Below are 22,731 nucleotides of genomic sequence, written 5' to 3'. Positions count from 1 at the left end.
ACGATCCTATACGTATAAGTCATTGTGGCAATCCTATCAATTTTGATTGAAAGATGTTGGATATTTTCAACAAACCCTTAATTTGTAGGCGCTATACAGAGTTTTCGGTGACTGACCTGAAAGATAGAGAAAATGAACAAAAATATTGTTTTTCCAAACAGACACCATTGTTGGAAGAGATGTCTATTCGCACTGATATGATGCATGTTGGAGATGAAGAGTCATCTTCAACAGATGCTAAAATCTCTATAAATTGTGTCTTTGTTTTCCATTCAAAACACATCAAAAACTCTCTCTGTTTTCTCTCTAACAAGCATCATCAGAATCAAAACCTGTGTGTTCTTGGTTAGGTCAAGGTTGTACAAGCTTTGGTTGACTGTAAGTCTATCATTTCCCAGGTCAGTGATCTTTTTCTTATTGTTAATCATCTTAAAGATGTTGGTATTGACCTGGTATTGACCTTGGGGTTATCATTTCTCGTCTTCCCCCTTCATGGAATAGTTACAAGAAGAAACTTAAGCATGCTGAAACTGACTATGACTTAGAAGGCTTGTAGCGTCATCTTCGTATTGAGGAAGATGCTCGTAAGCGAGAGATTAAGGATAGTCAGTAAACTGAAAATCATTCTAAGATTGATAATGTGCAAAAATCGAAAACCTCGAATTCTTTGAAAGTTCAAAATGATTATCAGTTTAAGAAGCAACATCCCAACAAGAATGAAAAGAAGAAAGGACCTTGCTTCTTCTGTAAGAAACCCGACCATTTTGCTCGTGATTGTCGTCTAAAAAAGAAACAATTAAGAAACGAAGCAAATGGTCGATGATAGCAAACTTGTCATTATTTTGGAAGAGTCCGATACTATTGCAGATCATGGAAGTGGATGGTGGTATGACACTTGTGCAGCCATTCATATCTGTAAAGACCAAAACCTTTACAAGACATATGAATCTGTTAGTGGAGAAGAAGCCACTTCCTAGTAAAGTACATGGAAAACGCACTGTTGAACTCAAGTTTACTGATGGAAAGATTTTTACTCTTACAAATGTATTACATGTCCCAGACATTTGTAAGAATCTTGTTTCTGGAGTCTTTGTTGGCAAGGCCGGTTTCAAGGTTACGTATGAGTCTGATAAGTTTGTACTGTCCAAAAACGGAATATTTATTAGACAAGGATATGCTTGTAACGGGATGATTAAGCTTAATTTAATAAATAATGGTTCTTCTTATATTGTTGACTCCGTTAATTTATGGCATGCTAGATTAGGACATGTGAATTATGGTTCTCTTAGAAACATGAACAAATTGGGAATGATTTCTTATTGCAATTTTGATAATGTTTCTAAAAATGAAATTTGTGTGCAAGCAAAGATAACTAGGATATCGATTAAATCTGTAGTAAGAAATTCTTTCTACTTGAATTAGTGCATAGTGATGTTGGTGATTTGAAAAGTCATGTCACTCGTGGTGGAAACAAATATTATGTCACCTTTATTGAAGATAACACTATATATGCTTATACTTACTTGATGAAATCGAAGGATGAAGTCTTTGATAAATTTAGAATTTACAAAGAAGAAGTAGAAACACAATTAGAACAGAAAATTAAATATTACGTTCTGATCGTGGTGGTGAATATTATCCTTCTGAATTTACTGCATTTTATCAAGAGCATGGTTTAATACATGAATTTTACTGCACCATATAAACCTCAACAAAATGGTATTGCTGAACGAAAGAATGGGACTTTGATTGACATGGTTAATGTTATGCTTATTAGTTCTGGTTTGCCTAATTCTTTGTGGGGTGAAGCCATGTTGTCTGCATGCTATATTTTGAATAGAGTACCCTTGAAAAATAAGAATGTTTCCCCTTATGAACTGTAGTTTAAGAGAAAACCTAATTTGAAAAGACTAAAATCATGGGATTGTCTAGCGTATGTTAGAAAGCCTTATCCTAAAAGACCAAAGCTAGGAAATAGGGCTTATAAATGTGCTTTTGTTGGATACTCTCTTAATAGTATTACTTACAAATGTTTAATCCTTGACACTTTTGAGATTATAGAATCTGTAGATGTGGAATTTTTTAAAAGCATGACAAGGATTAGTTTTCAGACACTTCCCACTGAAAACCCATTGTTACCAAGTCTAGAACCAATGGAGACTGATAACCATGATGAACCTTTCTCCTCTACACAAAACAATGATATTTCAGTTCCTACTGAAGATATTGAACCTAGAAAAAGTAATAGATGAAGAATAGATAAAAAGCCTGACCCATACTTCAAATATTACCTTGTAGAGGGTGATAAGAATGAAATTCTTAACATCACCATGTATAATATGCATGACGAAGGTGATCCTAAAACTTATGCTGAGGCAATGAGTTCCACAGATGCTAATTTCTGGAAAGAGGCTATCAATGATGAAAAGCATTCACATTTGACAAATGGAACTTGGGTATACCGTGATTTACCTCCTGGTGCTAAGGCAATAGGATGTAAATGGATATTCAAGAGAAAGTTGAATGTAGATGGTACCATTGACAAGTTTAAAGCCAGATTGGTTGCTAAGGGATATAAACAAATACATGGCATTGATTACTTTGATACATATGCTCATGTTGCACGAATCACATCTATTTGTTGCTTGATCGCACTTGCTTCTATTCATAAGCTAGTTATGCAACAAATGGATGTCAAACCGCTTTTCTAAATGGTGATTTAGAAGAAGAGATATATATGGAACAACTCGAAGTTTTCATATTACCAATCCAAGAGAAGAAAGTATGTAAGCTAGTGAGATCCCTCTATGGATTGAAGCAAGCTCTCATGCAGTGGCATGAGAAGTTTGACAAAGTGGTTTTTTCATATGGTTTTGTTGTGAATGATGCTGATAAATGTATCTATAGTAAACAAGGTAAATATGGATGTGTAATTCTCTTTGTATGATGATGACATGCTTATTTTTGGGTCTGACTTGTCTATTGTGGAAGATACTAAGAAGTTTCTGAGTTCTAGATTTGACATGAAAGGTCTAGGGGAGGCTGATGTGATATTAGGAATTAAAATCCTAAGAAAGGGAGATGAGTTGGTTTTAATCCAATCTCATTACATTGAGAAATTTCTCAAGAATATGGTCATTTTGATGACAAGCCATCCCCTAGCCCTCTAGATCCTAGTGTAAAATTAATGAAGAACACTAAAAGAGCTCATAAATAACTTGAGTATTCTAGTGTTGTTGGTAGTATTATGTATGCCATGCATTGCACAAGACCATACATAGCCCAAGAAGTGGGAGTGCTATGTCGTTTCTCAAGTAATCCGGGAATTGAACATTGGAAAGCAATTTCAAGAGTGTTGGCGTACTTGAAGGGAACCATAGATTATGGTTTACATTTCCAGAGTTATCCCGCTGTATTAGAAGGATACAGTGATGCGAACTGGAACGATCTACAATCCAAATCCAAGTCTACAAGTGGATGGATATTTACATTGGGAGGTGTTGTTGTGTCTTGGAGTTCCAAGAAGCAGACCTGCATTTCTGATTCAACAATGTTATCAGAATTGATTACACTTACAGATGCATGTAAGGAGGCAGAATGGCTTAGAAACTTATAGTAAAAATCCCATTATGGACGAAGCCAACTCCTTCAGTCATGATTAATTGTGATAATCATGCTACGATTTATAAGGTCCTAAACAAAACTTATAATGAAAATTCAAGACATGCTAGTCTTAGACATCAGATTGTAAAACAATTACTCAAAAAGGGAGTAGTTACAGTGAACTATATTGAATCGAAAAAGAACTTGGCAAACCCTTTTACAAAGTGTCTACCAAAGGATGTGTTTTTAATAAAGTGTATGGAAATGGGACTCAGGTCTGTGAAAGAAGATCACCAATAATGAAAAGATACACTAAGTTCAATGTGGTACTAACATGTTATTGAAGTAGTTATGGTACACTAAACTAAAAATTCTCATTATCCTTCTAATGTAGTGATTCTGCATGATCTTAGGGATGCACGAAAGTGTGGGATTTAGGAGGTGGTTATAGTTTGACCAAAAGTCAAACTCTATCTCGTCCAAGCTTGATCTTAAAGTTTAGGAACTTAAGAGCTAAGTTAGGAAAACTTGTTCCCAAAGTTAAGTCTTCTTAAGGGCCAAGTTAGTTTCTCTATATAAAGGATTAAAATTAGAGGTGTAGAGAAAATCCAACCTAGAAGAGTGGTAAATCCTTGTGCCTAGGGTTTTGGTCTCTTTGGTAGGGAGGGTCGTGTGCTACCGTCAAGGTCAATATCGGTGTGAGAGAAAAACTTTTAGATAGAGGATTTTTGGTGTTCTAGTGTTTAGGGTTTGGGGCTTTTCCCTAAACCAAGTTGCTAGTGTTTCGATGTTTCTCCTCTGTTATTAGTAAATGTGAAGACGGTGTTGAAGACAAAACATGAGGCTGGTTTGAGGAATAGTTAGAGAGTTGGTTTCTTCGATGGTGTTCTCGGTTATGTCTTGTTAACTCTTTGGTATTGTCTTGGGTTTCAGAAATAGCATGTAATGGTCTTTAATTTAATGCAAGTTTTTCTGGTGGTGTTGGCCGTGGATGTAGCCTGTAAAGGTGAACCACATATATCTTGTGTTGTGGTTATGTGTGTTTGTTTATCTTCCGTCTATTTTTTATTATTTCTCCATGTTTGGTTCAAATCACCAATTGCCCTTTGTGATCCAGATTTCCGCTGCGCTCGGGGTGCCAATTTTCCCAACAATTGGTATCAGAGCCTTGGATGGAGGATGTGATTGAACCTGGAATTGAATGATGGCTTATAGTTAGGGTAAAGAAATATGTTATGAAGATAATGTTTCAACCAGTGGTTACAAAAAGATGGGTTTGTGATGTGATTTACAAACTTGAGGGTCAACTTAGTAGAAGTTTATGTTCTTCGTTTTGTTTTATGATGTAGTATGGGATGCAGATTAAGGATGAATGAGGTGGAATACATATATACTTATTTAAGGGTGTTAGTAACCATACACTATAAAGAATGGGTTACAAAATTTGAAGAAAGGATGAGGCCGTGAGGTCTCGTGTAGAAGCAAGTCCAGCAATGCTTCGAAGTTATGCACGAGATGTTGTAGATTTAAGTTTTTTAAGTCTATGTTAAAGTATTCTTGATGGCTTGCACGTAATATCAAGAATGTGACCGATCTCGAAAGTATGTACCACAGTAATATAGGCATTCACACGGTATATATTCTAAGCGAGTATGTTGGGTCTCATGGTGGAAAAGGTATGTCGGATTTGTGATGGATTTGAGAATCGCTTAAAGGTTGAAGCCTATTAATCACAGTGGAGATATGTGATGGACTATAATATTAAAGCTAATTATTTCTTTCTGGGTTAGAGTTCAATATGTTGTTAGATTACTCGTTAGGTGGAGCTAGCGGCGATTCTTCTGGATGGTTCTCTTGATGATCAATGGTGAAGTCTGTGCAAGGATTCGTTGATGGTGATTGAAGATATTCATGGTATTTGTGAAACATGATCAATTTCACAAAAATATGGTTTGAAGACTTTTATCAATGTCATGGTGTTTTTGGTCGAAGATATGGTTCTATGAAGATGGGAGTTAGAGTCTTAGCTTCAAAAGCAATCTTACGGGTATATAGAGATAGTGAAAAACTCTGGTGGAAGATGAAGGTGATTTCCTTTGATCGTCTCACGCTTGAAAGCATGATCCGAGGTGGAGAATTGTTGGATTTAGGTGGTGGTTATAATTTGACCAAAAGTCAAACTCTATCTTGTCCAAGCTTGTTCCTAAAGTTTAGGAACTTAAGAGCTAAGTTAGGAAAACTTGTTCGCAAGGTTAGGGCTTCTTAAGGGCCAAGTTAGTTTCTCTATATAAAGGATTAGAATTCGAGGTGTGGAGAAAATCCAACCTAGAAGAATGGTAAATCCTTGTGCTTTGGGTTTTGGTCTCTTTGGTAGGGAGGGTCGTGTGCTACCGTGAAGGTCTATATCGGTGTGAGAGAAAAACTTATAGAGAGAGGATTTTCGGTGTTCTAGTGTTTAGGTTTTGGGGCTTTGCCCTAAACCAAGTTGATAGTGTTTCGATGTTTCTCCTATGTTATTAGTAACTGTGAAGACGGTGTTGAAGACAAAACATGAGGCTGGTTTGAGGAATAGTTAAAGAGTTGGTTTCTTTGATGGTGTTCTCGGGTATGTCTTGTTAACTCTTTAATATTGTCTTGGGTTGCGGAAATAACATGTAATGGTCTTTGATTTAATGCAAGTTTGTCTCGTGGTGTTTGCCGTGGATGTAGCCTGTAAAGGTGGACCACATATATCTTGTGTTGTGGTTATGTGTGTTTGTTTATCCTCCGTCTCTTTCTTATTATTTATCCATGTTTGGTTCAAATCACCAATTGCCCTTTGTGACCCAGATTTCCGCTGCGCTCGGGGTGCCAATTTTCCCAACAATTGGTATCAGAGCCATGGATGGGCGGATGTGATTAAACCTGGAATTGAACGATGGTTTATAGTTCGGGTAAATAAATATGTTATGAAGATAATGTTTCAACCAGTGTTTACACAAAGTTGGGTTTGTGATGTGATTTACAAACTTGAGGTTCAACTTAGTAGAAATTTATGTTCTTCGTTTTGTTTTATGATGTAGTATGGGATGCATATTAAGGATGAATGAGGTGGAATACATATATACTTTTTGAAGGGTGTTAGCAACCATACACTATAAAGAATGGGTTACAAAGTTTGAAGAAGGGATAAGGCTGTGAGGTCTCGTGTAGAACCAAGTCCAGCAACGCTTCGAAGTTATGCACGAGATGTTGTAGATTTATGTTTTCTAAGTCTATGTTAAAGTATTCTTGATGGCTTGCACGTAATATCAAGAATGTGCCCAATATCGAAAGCATGTACCATAGTAATATAGGAATTCACACGGTATATATGCTAAGCGAGTATGTTGGGTGTGATGGTTGTAAAGGTATGTCAGATTGGTGATGGCTTTGAGAATCGCTAAAAGGTTGAAGCATGTTAATTACAATGGAGATGTCTAATTGTTTGTTTCAGATACACGGTAATCATGATATGTGCTAGAGTATAATATTGAAGCTAATTCTTTCTTTCTGGGTTAGAGATCAATATGTTGTTAGCTTACTGGTTAGGTGGAGCTAGCGGCGATTCTTCTGGATGGTTCTCTTGGTGATCAATGGTGAAGTCTGTGCAAGGATTCGTTGATGGTGATTTAAGATATTCATGGTATTTGTGAAACATGATCAATTTGACAAAAATATGGTTTGAAGACTTTTATCAATGTCATGGTGTTTTTGGTCGAAGATATGGTTCTATGAAGATGGGACTTCGAGTCTTAGCTTCAAAAGAAATCTTACGGGTATATAGAGATAGTGAAAAACTCTGGTGGAAGATAGAGGTGATTTACTTTGATCGTCTCATGCTTGAAAGCATGATCCGAGGTGAATAATTGTTGGATTTAGGCGGTGGTTATAGTTTGACCAAAAGTCAAACTCTATCATGTCCAAGCTTGTTCCTAAAGTTTAGGAACTTAAGTGCTAAGTTAGGAAAACTTGTTCCCAAGGTTAGGGCTTCTTAAAGGCCAAGTTAGTTTCTCTATATAAAGGATTAGAATTCGAGGTGTGGAGAAAATCCAACCTAGAAGAATGGTAAATCCTTGTGCTTTGGGTTTTGTTCTCTTTGGTAGGGAGGGTTGTGTGCTACCGTGAAAGTCTATATCGGTGTGAGAGAAAAACTTATAGAGAGAGGATTTTCGGTGTTCTAGTGTTTAGGGTTTGGGGCTTTGCCCTAAACCAAGTTTATAGTGTTTCGATGTTTCTCCTCTGTTATTAGTTACTGTGAAGACGGTGTTGAAGACAAAACATGAGGCTGGTTTGAGGAATAGTTAAAGAGTTGGTTTCTTCGATGGTGTTCTCGGGTATGTCTTGTTAACTCTTTGGTATTGTCTTGGGTTGCGGAAATATCATGTAATGGTCTTTGATTTAATGCAATTTTGTCTCGTGGTATTGGTCGTGGATGTAGCCTGTAAAGGGGAACCACATATATCTTGTGTTGTGGTTATGTGTGTTTGTTTATCTTCTGTCTCTTTCTTATGATTTATCCATGTTTGGTTCAAATCACCAATTTGCCCTCTGTGACCCAGATTTCCGCTGCGCTCGGGGTGCCAATTTTTCCAACAATTGGTATCATAGCCATGGATGGGCGGATGTGATTAAACCTGAAATTGAACGATGGTTTATAGTTAGGGTAAAGAAATATGTTATGAAGATAATGTTTCAACCAGTGTTTACACAAAGATGGGTTTGTGATGTGATTTACAAACTTGAGGTTCAACTTAGTAGAAGTTTATGTTCTTCGTTTTGTTTTATGATGTAGTATGGGATGCAGAGTAAGGATGAATGAGGTGGAATACATATACACTTATTGAAGGGTGTTAGTAACCATACACTATAAAGAATGGGTTACAAAATTTTAAGAAGGGATGAGGATGTGAGGTCTCGTGTAGAACCAAGTCCAGCAACGCTTCGAAGTTATGCACGAGATGTTGTAGATTTATGTTTTTTAAGTCTATGTTAAAGTATTCTTGATGGCTTGCACGTAATATCAAGAATGTGCCCGATCTCGAAAGCATGTACCACGGTAATATAGGCATTAACAAGGTATATATTCTAAGCGAGTATGTTGGGTGTGATGGTTGTAAAGGTATGTCATATTGGTGATGGCTTTGAGAATCGCTTAGAGGTTGAAGCATGTTAATTATAGTGGAGATGTCTAATTGTTTGTTTCAGATACACGGTAATCATGATATGTGCTGGAGTATAATATTGAAGCTAATTCTTTCTTTCTGGGTTAGAGATCAATATGTTGTTAGCTTACTGGTTAGGTGGAGCTAGCGGAGATTCTTCTGGATGGTTCTCTTGGTGATCAATGGTAAAGTATGTGCAAGGATTCGTTGATGGTGATTGAATATTTTCATGGAGTTTGTGAAACATGATCAATTTGACAAAAATATGGTTTGAAGGCTTTTATCAATGTCATGGTGTTTTTGGTTGAAAATATGGTTCTATGAAGATGGGAGTTCGAGTCTTAGCTTCAAAAGCAATCTTACGGGTATATAGAGATAGTGAAATACTCTGGTGGAAGATGGAGGTGATTTCCTTTGATCGTTTCATGCTTGAAAGCATGATCCGAGGTGGATAATTGTTGGATTTAGTCGGTGGTTATAGTTTGACCAAAAGTCAAACTCTATCATGTCCATGCTTGTTCCTAAAGTTTAGGAACTTAAGAGTTAAGTTAGGAAAACTTGTTCCCAAGGTTAGGGATTCTTAGGGGCCAAGTTAGTTTCTCTATATAAAGGATTAGAATTCGAGGTGTAGAAAAAATCCAACATAGAAGATTGGTAAATCCTTGTGCTTTGGGTTTTGGTCTCTTTGGTAGGGAGGGTCGTGTGCTACCGTGAAGGTCTATATCGGTGTGAAAGAAAAACTTATAGAGAGAGGATTTTCGGTGTTCTAATAGGGTTTGGGGATTTTCCATAAACCAAGTTGTTAGTGTTTCGATGTTTCTCCTCTGTTATTAGTAACTGTGAAGACGGTGTTGAAGACAAAACATGAGGCTGGTTTGAGGAATAGGTAGAGAGTTGGTTTCTTCGATGGTGTTCTCAGGTATGTCTTGTTAACTCTTTGGTATTGTCTTGGGTTGCGGAAATAACATGTAATGGTCTTTGATTTAATGCAAGTTTGTCTCGTGGTGTTGGCCGTGGATGTAGCCTGTAAAGGTGAACCACATATATCTTGTGTTGTGGTTATGTGTGTTTGTTTATCCTCCGTCTCTTTCTTATTATTTATCCATGTTTGGTTCAAATCACCAATTGCCCTTTGTGACCCAGATTTTCGCTGCGCTCGGGGTGCCAATTTTCCCAACAATTGGTATCAGAGCCATGGATGGGCGGATGTGATTAAACCTGGAATTGAACGATGGTTTATAGTTCGGGAAAAGAAATATGTTATGAAGATAATGTTTCAACCAGTGTTTACAAAAAGATGGGTTTGTGATGTGATTTACAAACTTGAGGTTCAACTTAGTAGAAGTTTATGTTCTTCGTTTTGTTTTATGATGTAGTATGGGATGCAGAGTAAGGATGAATGAGGTGGAATACATATATATTTATTGAAGGGTGTTAGTAACCATACACTATAAAGAATGGGTTACAAAATTTTAAGAAGGGATGAGGATGTGAGGTCTCGTGTAGAACCAAGTCCAGCAACGCTTCGAAGTTATGAACGAGATGTTGTAGATTTATGTTTTTTAAGTCTATGTTAAAGTATTCTTGATGGCTTGCACGTAATATCAAGAATATGCCCGATCTCGAAAGCATGTACCACGGTAATATAGGCATTAACAAGGTATATATTCTAAGCGAGTATGTTGGGTGTGATGGTTGTAAAGGTATGTCAAATTGGTGATGGCTTTGAGAATCGCTTAGAGGTTGAAGCATGTTAATTATAGTGGAGATGTCTAATTGTTTGTTTCAGATACACGGTAATCATGATATGTGCTGGAGTATAATATTGAAGCTAATTCTTTCTTTCTGGGTTAGAGATCAATATGTTGTTAGCTTACTGGTTAGGTGGAGCTAGCGGAGATTCTTCTGGATGGTTCTGTTGGTGATCAATGGTGAAGTCTGTGCAAGGATTCGTTGATGGTGATTGAATATTTTCATGGAGTTTGTGAAACATGATCAATTTCACAAGTGTACTTCATGAAAAAGATGGTTTGAAGACTTTAATCAATGTCATGGTGTTTTTTGTAGAAGAGATGGTTACATGAAGATGGGAATTCGAGTTTGAGCTTCAAAAGCAATCCTACGGGTATATAGAGATGGTGAAAAACTCTGGTGGAAGAAGGAGGTGATTTTATTTGATCGTCTCATGCTTGAAAGCATGATCCGAGGTGGAGAACTGTGGGATTTAGGAGGTGGTTATAGTTTGACCAAAAGTCAAACTCCATCCTGTCCAAGCTTGTTCCTAAAGTTTAGGAACTTAAGAGCTAAGTTAGAAAAACTTGCTCCCAAAGTTAGGGCTTCTTAAGGGCCAAGTTAGTTTCTCTATATAAAGGATTAAAATTAGAGGTGTAGAGAAAATCCAACATAGAAGAGTGGTAAATACTTGTGCTTAGGATTTTGGTCTCTTTTGTAGGGAGGGTCGTGTGCTACTGTGAAGGTCAATATAGGTGTGAGAGAAAAACTTGTACATAGAGGATTTTTGGTGTTCTAGTGTTTAGGGTTTGGGGATTTTCCCTAAACCAAGTTGCTAGTGTTTCGATGTTTCCCCTCTGTTATTAGTATCGGTGAAGACGGTGTTGAACACAAAACATGAGGCTGGTTTGAGAAATGGTTAGAGAGTTGGTTTCTTCGATGGTGTTCTCGGGTATGTCTCGTTAACTCTTTGGTATTATCTTGGGTTGTGGAAATAGCATGTAATGGTATTTGATTTAATGCAAGTTTTTCTGGTGGTGTTGGCCGTGGGTGTACCCTGTAAAGGTGAACCACGTATATCTTGTGTTGTGGTTATGTGTGTTTGTTTATCTTCCGTCTCTTTTTTATTATTTCTCCATGTTTGGTTCAAATCACCAATTTCCCTTTGTGATCCAGATTTCCGCTGCGCTCGGGGTGCCAATTTTCCCAAAAATTGTTATCAGAGCCATGGATGGGCCGATGTGATTGAACCCGGAATTGAACGATGGCTTATAGTTCGGGTAGAGAAATATGTTTTGAAGATAATGTTTCAACCAGTGTTTACACAAAGATGGGTTTGTGATGTGATTTACAAACTTGAGGTTCAACTTAGAAGAAATTTATGTTCTTCGTTTTGTTTTATGATGTAGTATGAGATGCAGATTAAGGCTGAATGAGGTGGAATACATATATACTTATTTAAGGGTGTTAGTAACCATACACTATAAATAATGGGTTACAAAATTTGAAGAAAGGATGAGGCCGTGAGGTCTCGTGTAGAAGCAAGTCCAGCAATGCTTCGAATATGCACGAGATGTTGTAGATTTAAGTTTTTTAAGTCTATGTTAAAGTATTCTTGATGGCTTGCACTTAATATCAATAATGTTCCCAGTCTCGAGAGCATGTACCACAGTAATATAGGCATTCACACGGTATATATTCTAAGCGAGTATGTTGGGTCTGATGGTGGTAAAAGTATGTCAGATTTGTGATGGCTTTGAGAATCGCTTAAAGGTTGAAGCCTGTTAATCACAGTGGAGATGTCTAATTGGTTGTTTCAGATACAAGGTAATCATGATGTGTGATGGAGTATAATATTAAACTTAATTCTTTCTTTCTGGGTTAGAGTTGAATATGTTGTTAGCTTACTGGTTAGGTGGAGCTAGCGGCGATTCTTCTGGATGGTTCTCTTGGTGATCAATGGTGAAGTATGTGCAAGGATTCTTTGATGGTGATTGAAGATATTCATGGTGTTTGTGAAACATGATCAATTTCACAAAAATATGGTTTGAAGACTTTTATCAATGTCATGGTGTTTTTGGTCGAAGATATGGTTCTATGAAGATGGGACTTCGAGTCTTAGCTTCAAAAGCAATCTTACGGGTATATAGAGATAGTGAAAAACTCTGGTGGAAGATGGAGATGATTTCATTTGATCGTCTCATGCTTGAAAGCATGATCCGAGGTGGAGAATTGTTGGGTTTAGGCGGAGGTTATACTTTGACTAAAAGTGAAACTCTATCCTGTCCAAGCTTGTTCCTAAAGTTTAGGAACTTAAGAGCTAAGTTAGGAAAACTTTTTCCCAAGGTTAGGGCTTCTTAAGGGACAAGTTAGTTTCTCTATATAAAGGATTAGGATTAGAGGCGTAGAGAGAATCCAACCTAGAAGAGTGGTAAATCCTTGTGCTTAGGGTTTTGGTATCTTTGGTTGGGAGGGTCGTGTGCTACCGTGAAGGTATATATCGGTGTGAGAGAAAAACTTATAGAGAGAGGATTTTAGGTGTTCTAGTGTTTAGGGTTTGGGGCTTTTCCATAAACCAAGTTGATAGTGTTTCGATGTTTCTCCTCTGTTATTAGTAACTGTCAAGACGGTTTTGAAGACAAAACATGAGGCTGGTTTGAGGAATGGTTAGAGAGTTGGTTTCTTCGACGGTGTTCTCGGGCATGTCTTGTTAACTCTTTGGTATTGTCTTGGGTTGCGGAAATAGCATGTAATGGTCTTTGATTTAATGCAAGTTTTTCTGGTGGTGTTGGCCGTGGATGTAGCCTGTAAAGTTGGACCACGTATATCTTGTGTTGTGGTTATGTGTGTTTGTTTATCTTCCGTCTCTTTCTTATTATTTCTCCATGTTTGTTTTAAATCACCAATTGCCCTATGTAATCCTGATTTCTGCTGCGCTCGGGGAGCCAATTTTCCCAACAGAGAGTCCTTAGTAAGTCCAACTTTTATCACAAGGTGTCTCGCAGAAACACCTTCGAGACTTACCTATATGAGTATATGGAAATCAGGTCGTTTCCTATGAGAATAAGACCGTTCTCATAAAAGGACTCATGAATCCAGGAGAAAGCACAGGGCCATTAATGTGCGGGCTATAAAACACACTATTTTGTGAAATCAATATGTGTGGAGGTTCCGGTTTTATCAGAAGGGGTACTTGGTTCAAGATTAAATTCACCATAGTACCTCGATAGAGCTTTGAATATCTTACATTAAGTGAAGGTTCAAACCCAAAAAGTACCTTTCATTTATGTATTGGTTTCAACGATGATGCTTTTTCTCAACTTAGCTTGAACTACGTTGGCTTGATCCCACTCGGGTACGTAGGCAGTCACTTGAGTGATGTATCCACTCCTATTTTAAAATTGTTTTATGCTTTGTTTTGGTTTTTGAAAATAAGGGGAGAATGTTGGATATTTTCAAAAAACCCTTAATTTGTAGGAAAGACAACGTCTCGTAGGAATTTTTTCTGTTTTAGGTTTCTAATGACAATTAGAAAAACTGAACAAAAATATGGTTTTTCCAAACAGACACCATTGTTGGAAGAGATGTATATTCACACTGAAAGGATGCCTGTTGGAGATGAAGAGTCATCTTCAACAGATGTTGAACTCTCTATAAATTGCGTCTTTGTTTTCCATTCAAAACACATCAAAAACTCTCTTTGTTTCCTCTCTAACCAGCATCATCAGAATCAAAACCTGTGTTGGTTAGGTCAAGGTTGTACAAGCTTTGAATCTAACATTGTTGTAGGACTATTAAGAATCCTAACGGCAATATTCATTGACCTATTTGTACTCGCCAATTCAATTGGGAAGGGTCGAATAATTGTCGAAAAGAATCTATTATTAGAGCCTTGAACCCAGAGACAACATTCTTTTCTTCACCCTGTTTTAGTGTCAATTTTCCAACAGACTTATGATCCTAATTAGATAGTGTTTTCAGGAAAGAGATAGTTATTTTCTATAAAGGGAAGAGCGTTGACTAACTATGGCTTTAGTCGTCCTTAAATTTCGAAAATATATAAAAAGGCCTTCAAGTTATCTCATCGTGTATATTTAGAGTTTAATTAGCCCACCCAAGTATATATGAGAGCTAATTGAGGTTGTTGTTTTTTTTTCTATTCTTTAGGCAACTACCTAGGAGTAGCAAGAAATTAAATTTCTGAGTGGAAAAATTGTCAATTTTATAAGTGGTCTTGGAAAAAAGAATCAAACACATTATAAAAAAAATACTTTGCGACCCCAAAATTTAATTTTAATTTCGCTGTGCTTTTTCAAAAATTATATGTGGTAACATATGTAGTTTTCACATTATAAAAAGGCTCTCGAACTATCTTGCACATTAATCGAGGAAAAAGAGATGTAAAACTACTATGTATTTCAAAAGTATTTATGTTGATGCCAGTTCAGCAGGAGATACCGGTATCCACATGAGCCATGCTTAAAGATGCATATGGACTTTGGTTTTGGACCTCATCTCACAAAAATTGGCACACCAGCAACCATGATAATATCTTTGTAAGTATGTTGGTAATTATTTTCCTTACTGTTCCTTGACCCGAATCTAAACAGACCAATTAGAACCATCTGGGATTAGCCCAATTAGACAGGAGCCTGACTCTCAAGTAAGAGATCAGCAGTTTGAGTCTCAGTTTAAATTTTGAAGATCTCGTATAATTACTACTAACTTTATTATGGAGAATGGGTCTACTTTGCTCAGGTCGTCAGGAGGAGTAGGCTCGGTGGCTACGATGCCAGGGACAGGAAGGCCTACAGTAAGTTTAAAAAACAAACAAAAAAAGGAAAGAAATTGAATGGATATGCGACCCACATAATCAAAACTAAAGCATTTTATGGGTTCCCCAAATCCCAAATAGATGACATGGTAATATCTGTGGCAGCTATCTTCGTAGTAAATGAACAGAGTCCGACATATTCAACGGGTAAAGTCCATTGCTATGCGGCATAACATAGTAGTTACATATCATGAGTTTCATGTGGTAAATGAGTTGGCAGTCATGTGTCAAGTAAAGTGAGATTCAGCCCCATGTCGCATCGATTCGTCCAAAGAAAATAAATGCTTCAGAAAAAAATCGTGTTGGGTAAAGCCAATTTCAGTCCCAACGTATCAATTATTTTGGGATTTTTCCCAGTGGGTTAATCATTCTTTGTCTATGAAAATGATTTCAAGTTAGGATTTGGAAGCATACTCCTAACAAAGAACCAAAACGTGATGCGAAAACGCCCATGTTCGAGCATATATAGATCAGACGCGGAACTACACACAAATTTTCCTGGTTTAAACCAACCCCAAAGCTCGGGAAAATTTGGATTGTACAAACAATGCCTAAAAAATAGGCTTCAGCCAGGTGCAAACAAAAAAAGAAAACTTGAAAATATGCCCAAAATCCAGTGTAATCTTGGGAATATGTCCAAGAATTCCAGTTTACGGTAATATGTCCCAGCCGTTTAAGTTTCCATCCAACGACGTTAACTAGTCAATACGGCATACATGTGAGATGGCATGTGCGACGAAAAAACATATTCACCATTTTATCAAATGTGTAAACCACGCGGAACCATCTTCTTCGTTGGAATTGCGAAAGTTAGAAAAGAGTAATAGGGTGAATACTTCCACACTTGATCAGTGCAGAGAGCAGGTTTATTTATACTTAAAAATTTTCAAAGATCAGTTAAAAATTTGTTACAGATTTGAATAACAACTAACAAATTCTAAAGACTGATCATGCCGTAAAGAGTGGCACTAGACTCTGGCGTATTACTTGCTCAGTTGTTGACTTGTTGAGAGTTCTTAGGAGAGATTTCTGCCATATCCTTAACATTCCCCCCCAAGTTGTACTGGAGCTGGCGAAGTTGCAACTTGCTACGTATAATTTGAAATCTTGGAGCTGGCAGTCCTTTGGTGAAAATGCCCGACAGTTGATCTCTGGTGCTGATAAATCTGACATGAAGTTAATTAGCAGCTACACGTTCACGGACAAAGTGATAGTCGATTTCTATGTGCTTGGTACCGCATGAAACACCGGATTTGCTGTCAGATAAGTCGCGCCTAAATTATCACACCACAGAATAGGTGTTGAAGTTGTTACACCAAGCTCTTTAAGCAGCGATTGTATCCATATAAGCTCTGAAGTTACGATGGCAACACCTCGATATTCCGCCTCAGTACTGGATTTTGAAACTGTTTTTTGCTTCCTGGCACTCCATGATATTAGGTTACCACCAAATTAGATGCAGTAGCCGCTTGTGGAACGTCTATCATCCAAACTTCCAGCCCAATCTGCATCTCAATAGGCTTGCAGAGTAAAATCCTTGGATTGACGAAGATGAAGACCATAATCTATAGTACTTTTGAGATACCTGATTATCCTCTTAACAAGCTCCCAATGCTCCTCATAAGGATCATGCATATATTGGCACACCTTATTTACTGCTACACATATGTCAGGTCTAGTTAGATGCAAATACTGAAGTGCACCCACAACACTTCGATACAAAGTGGCATCTTCAAACTTCCTGGTACCTTGTTTCTGAATCTTTACATTCACATCTAAAGGTGTATTCACCGGTTTTACACCATTGAGTTTTGTTTTCTTTAAAAGATCAGTAATATATTTACGCTGAGTTAGAATTAGTTCCGTACCTTTGATGAGCACTTCAACTCCCAAAAAATAGGAAAAATCACCCAAATCCTTTAATGCAAAGGCTGCACTAAGATCTGTGATCAGCTGAGAAATCTCATCCGTCCTTGAACCGGTGATAATAATGTCATCGACGTATACCAGCACATATAAGATTGAGGTTGAGGTTTGACGGATAAATAGAGAACTATCAACAATAGAAACCTTGAATCCCAACTGAAGTAAATGGCTACTGAGCTTTGAGAACCACGCTCGTGGCGCTTGTTTAAGGCCACAGAGAGGTTTGTGCAGTTTGCACACATGGTTGGGGTAGTTTTCATCCACATAGCCTAGAGGCTGCTGCATGTAAACATCCTCCTCCAATTGACCATGCAGGAACGCATTCTCCACGTCGAGTTGTTTAATCTTCCATTGATTCATCACAGCAATGGACATAACTAGGCGTATAATACAGGGTTTAACCACTGGTGAAAAGGTTCACTATAGTCAAGACCTTGCTGTTGATTGTAGCCTTTTGCTACCAAACGCGCTTTGCAACGTTCTAAAGTTCCATCTTGGTTTTGCTTAACCCTGTAAACCCATTTCGAGCCTACCACATTCATGCCTTTTTCATATGGTACAAGAGAATAAGTACCATTACGAATAAAGGCATTAATTTGAACATCCATCACAGTTCTCCAGTTTGGAATCTTTCTTGCAGCTGAGAAACAGGTTGGTTCCATAAAATCTTCATCTGGTAAAGGATGTTTTGAAGCCGTCAAACCCAACTTCTGAATCGGCTTGCTAATGCCAGCCTTTGCTCCTGTCACCATGAGATGAGATGTTGTTGTACTTTGGACTTCTGGATTTGTAGAAGATGTAGGATTTGAGTCAATAGATGCTGCAGAAGAAACTGGACTAACATCTGGAGAGTTAAACAGCTGTGGAGGAGTGATTGATGAAGCAGACGCTGGCAGTGAAGAAGTCGCAGAATTACTTGCTTGCAGAGTTACATCCATTGCATTGTTGTGAACTGGTGACTGTATTAGACTAGCATTCTGATTACTAGGCAAACTACAACTTCTAAACGGATTCTTAATTAATACACTTGTGCTAGAAGGTACAATACCTGGATTTGGCATCGGAGATTGCTGCTTGAGAGATAAGAATGGGAACGAGTTTTCTTCAAAACGGACATGCCTGAAGATGTAAATTCTGTTGGTTTCCCTATGGAAACACATATACCCTTTATGTGCATTAATGTAGACAATAAAAACACAAGGAAAAGACCTGGGTTCTAGCTTGTCACTGTTATATTGTCTTAGACAAGGATAAGCTAAACATCCAAATACTCGTAAAAAGGAGTAATTTGGTAACTTGTTGAACAACAATTCTAGTGGAGTTTTTGACTCTGAACTGGATTTTGGAAGTCTGTTTATCAAATAACAGGCAGTCAAAAACGCATCTGCCCAATAAGATCTAGGCATATGTGCATGAAAAAGAAGAGCTAAACCAGAATCTGTGACATGCCAAATACAACGCTCAGCTAGACCATTTTGTGGAGATGTATGAGGGCAGGAAAAGCGATGTTGTATGCCTGACTCATTGAGATAAGAAGTAAACTTCTTATATTCTAGTGCATTATCAGATTGGAAGATTTTTATTTTTTGATCTGTGAGATTCTCTATTTGTTTGCGAAATAGAATAAAAGTGTGTAAAGCATCTGATCTTTGTATGAGAGGAAAAAAACAGGTATAGTGAGAAAAGATATCCATAAACAATATATAATAACGAAAACCAGTTCTTGATAAAGAGGCAGAAACCCATATGTCTGAGACAATCAAGATCAAAGGCTTGTCATAAACAGTTTTGCTAAGGGAAAATGACAACTTCTTGATTTTACTAACATGGCAAGAATGACAGAACTCAAAATTTTTATTTTGAATAGGAAGGGAAAACTGATGACATATCTTGGAAACAGTACGCAACATTGGATGTCCTAATCCCTGGTGCCATAGTGGAAGAGAAGATGTGACCAATGCTTGTGGTTTTATTGGACGCTCTAGCATATTTACTCATCAAAAACATAAAGACCATTCTTATTGAGCCCTCTCAGCAGCGTTATCCCCGAGCGTCTGTCCTTTACAACAAAGAAACATGTGTGAAATTCAAAGTAGACATCATTGTCTTTACAAAACTGTGATACTGACAACAAATTAGTTTTGATTTTAGGAACATGATAAATATTGTTCAGTTGATAAGATCTTGAATTAAATGTGAAAGATGCATTACCAACATTAGAAATATCCTGTGCATTACCATTTCCAACATGAACCTGCTCAGTACCAGTGTATTCATGGGGAGTTGATAGATTACGCATATCAGTAGTAAGGTGATGAGTGGCACCAGTGTCAGTTACTTATTGATTGTCCACATGCTCTCCAGGTAAAGAAATATATGCAGCTGGTGCTCGCTGATTGTTGTTATTCGGCTTGTCATATCGAAACCAACATCTGTCTCCAAGATGCCCTTTCTTCTTACAGATCTGGCATTTTTCCACATACTGGTTGTTCCTTTGATGTTGCTGACTTTGACGATTTTGTTGGTTGTTGTTGTGTTGAAAGGATCCTCTATTCTGGTTGTTGTACATTCATGGATCACCTCTGCTGGATGATGCAGAGTTGGTGACTGCAACATTAGCAACAGATGACTGCAACATTAGCAACAGATGACTGCAACAACTGTAGTTGTTATTCCAATCGCATGTTAAAAGTGACCAGATGAGAGTAGAAGGTGTCAATATCCATTACTTCAGCAGTACTTAACGAAGTTATAGTTGGATCGTAACTTTGGTTAAGTCCATTGCTAATGGCCTGTTTCCTTTCATCCGCAGAAACAATGCATCCACATTCTGCTAACTGAGCAAACAAAGTTTTAGCATCAATCAAATAGGATTTCAAAGTATTATTACCTTTTGACAGGTTGTGCAGCTGTTTCTTGAGGCTCATCTGATGAGCAAAATTTTTTGGTGCGTACTCCGTTTCCAGTTTATCCCATACTTCTTTGGCCGTATTAAGTCTTGCTACAGTGCTTAATACTTCAGGCGTCAAGGTTGAGTTCAACCATCCAACAAGCAGAGAGTCTTGGAATTCATAAGCAGTGAATTCAGGATTTATAGCTTCACTTTCAGGTAAAGTTCTTGGTGGTTTTGGTTTGGTTCCATCAATGAAACCAGTGAGATGATACCCTTTCAAAATGGGTTTGAACTGATCTTTCGAGAGAATGTGATTGGTTTCAGTATGCTTCAAGGTAACCAGATGATGAATCTGCACCTGACGGAGACTGTTTGTATTGTCTGCCATGATATTTAGGTTTTTTTTTTTTGTTTTTGGTTTCTGGGTTGTTTTTTTTTTTTTTGTTGTTGTTTTTCCGGAAGATGGCTTGGATCACGGGTGATACCAAGTTAGAAAAGAGTAATAGGGTGAATACTTCCACACTTGATCAGTGCAGAGAGCAGGTTTATTTATACTCAAAAATATTCAAGATCAGTTACAGATTTGAATAACAACTAACTCTAAAGACCGACCATGCCGTAAATAGTGGCATTAGACTCTGGCGTATTACTTGCTCAGTTACTGACTTTGTTGAGAGTTCTTAGGAGAGATTTCTGCCATATCCTTCACAGCGAACACAAGTTTAGAGTAGTTGATGAAGGAAGCCCGAACATCTCCACGAATCAATTCAAAATCACCCAAATTTTTTTCAAGAAAATCATTATCTCCTCCAATAGCGACACCACCGAGAGCAATTCATAATCCTAAATTTCATTTTACGAAACCTAATTGCATATGAAAACTCTAATGGCTAATGGTTCACACTGATGAAATCAAACTAATAAAACGCAATTCGACACTGTTAACAGGTACCCAATCATCAATTTAACAAAATCTTCCCAAAATAATCTCATTCATGGTGTTGAGGATTGTGAGAGCTTCTTTGTTTCGACCAAAACCAATAATGATTCTCTGGCCAAAATTGAATATTCCCAATAACGATTCAATCAGATGCTCATATTTATTCATTAGAAGCTTCAATATTTTGATCTTGAGTCTCCTAATTAAATCACAGGCTCACCTCTTTCTTTTTTATTTTGATTGAGAAGAAACTAACCTTTGGTTTGTTTGATTGTATCTCTAGTCGTTTAAATGAAGAAGGTAAGACTTGTCATTTCGAATATTCGTGATATCTCATATTTTGAGACTTTGACCAGTCAACGTTCAAGAAATTGACAATTTAACTTAGTTGGATGGAAACTTAAACGGCTGGGGCATATTACCATGAACTGAAATTCTGGGATATATTCCCAAGATTACATTGGATTTTGGGGCATATTTCCAATTTTCCCAACAAAAAAACAAGCCCAATTAACTCTCAAGCTCGTATTTTCATTTAACTTTAATTTCGTTCATTGTTCTTTTTCACACATTTTTTTCTCTTCGTCAGAGCTTCAACGTCTATAATTTATATCACCAGCTTCTTTTTTTTTTTTTTTAAGGAAACAGAATTTCATTGAATTAATCCTCACTCAAAATGAGGCGATGCATAATACAACTAGGTGGTTCATTATGAAGACCTATCTTCTTTAGTATCTCCAGTATATCCACCATTTATTTACATTATTAGAACTGCACTTTGAGCTAAATCATGTGCAATAGAATTTACTCTATAGGAACCGAAGTAAAAAACTAATTTCACTATAAATAGAACCAACTTCTATTTCAATCGCAAACACTTCCTAAATAACTGCCTGCACCTTAAACCACGACCCAGACGAACAAATCAAGTAGTAACGTAGCTGCAATAACCCCAATATCACCACATTACCGAAATATATAATTTGTCATTACCAATTTTACCCCTGATTGATTATAAAAGGACTTCCTCTCTCTGCTTTCCCCTTCTTTCTCCGTTTCAAGATACTCTGTTTTCCTCTGTTCCTCTGTTTCAGAAAAGATCAAAACCTAAGAAAAACTCCATTAATGGCACGATTAAAACCCAAAAATTAGATCATCTTTATTAGAAATTTAGTATCTTTTAATCTACACATAAAACCCATATCTTAGAAAGACCTCTCAATCAATCTCATTTCAAGAATCATCTTTTTTTGGATGATCATTGTGCACATTAGAAATTTACAGGGAAATTCGACTCGTGGGTGGTTTTTCTGAGTAGTGCAAATTCATTGTTTTCCTCCAATGGATCGTAATAAGAAAGAAGGGAAAGCTGCAGTAAAGGGTAACGAAGAGGAAGAAAATAAGGAACAAAGGGAGGAAATTTCTGAAAGTTGTTCATCAATTGGAGTAAATATTGATGAAGGAAAAATGGGTATTGATGAAGAAGGAGATGGTGGGAGTAGTGAAGTTCAGAGTAGTGCATTTGGTTCATTGAGTTCTTTACAAAATCTTCTACCTATGAAGTAAGTACTGATTTTCTTGATTCTTGAGTTTAGGGGTGGCATTTGCCCCTAATTGATTA

This window comes from Papaver somniferum, chromosome 9 (assembly GCF_003573695.1).
Source record: "Papaver somniferum cultivar HN1 chromosome 9, ASM357369v1, whole genome shotgun sequence".
Lineage (NCBI taxonomy): Eukaryota > Viridiplantae > Streptophyta > Magnoliopsida > Ranunculales > Papaveraceae > Papaver > Papaver somniferum.
Note: the sequence above shows the minus strand (reverse complement) of the source record.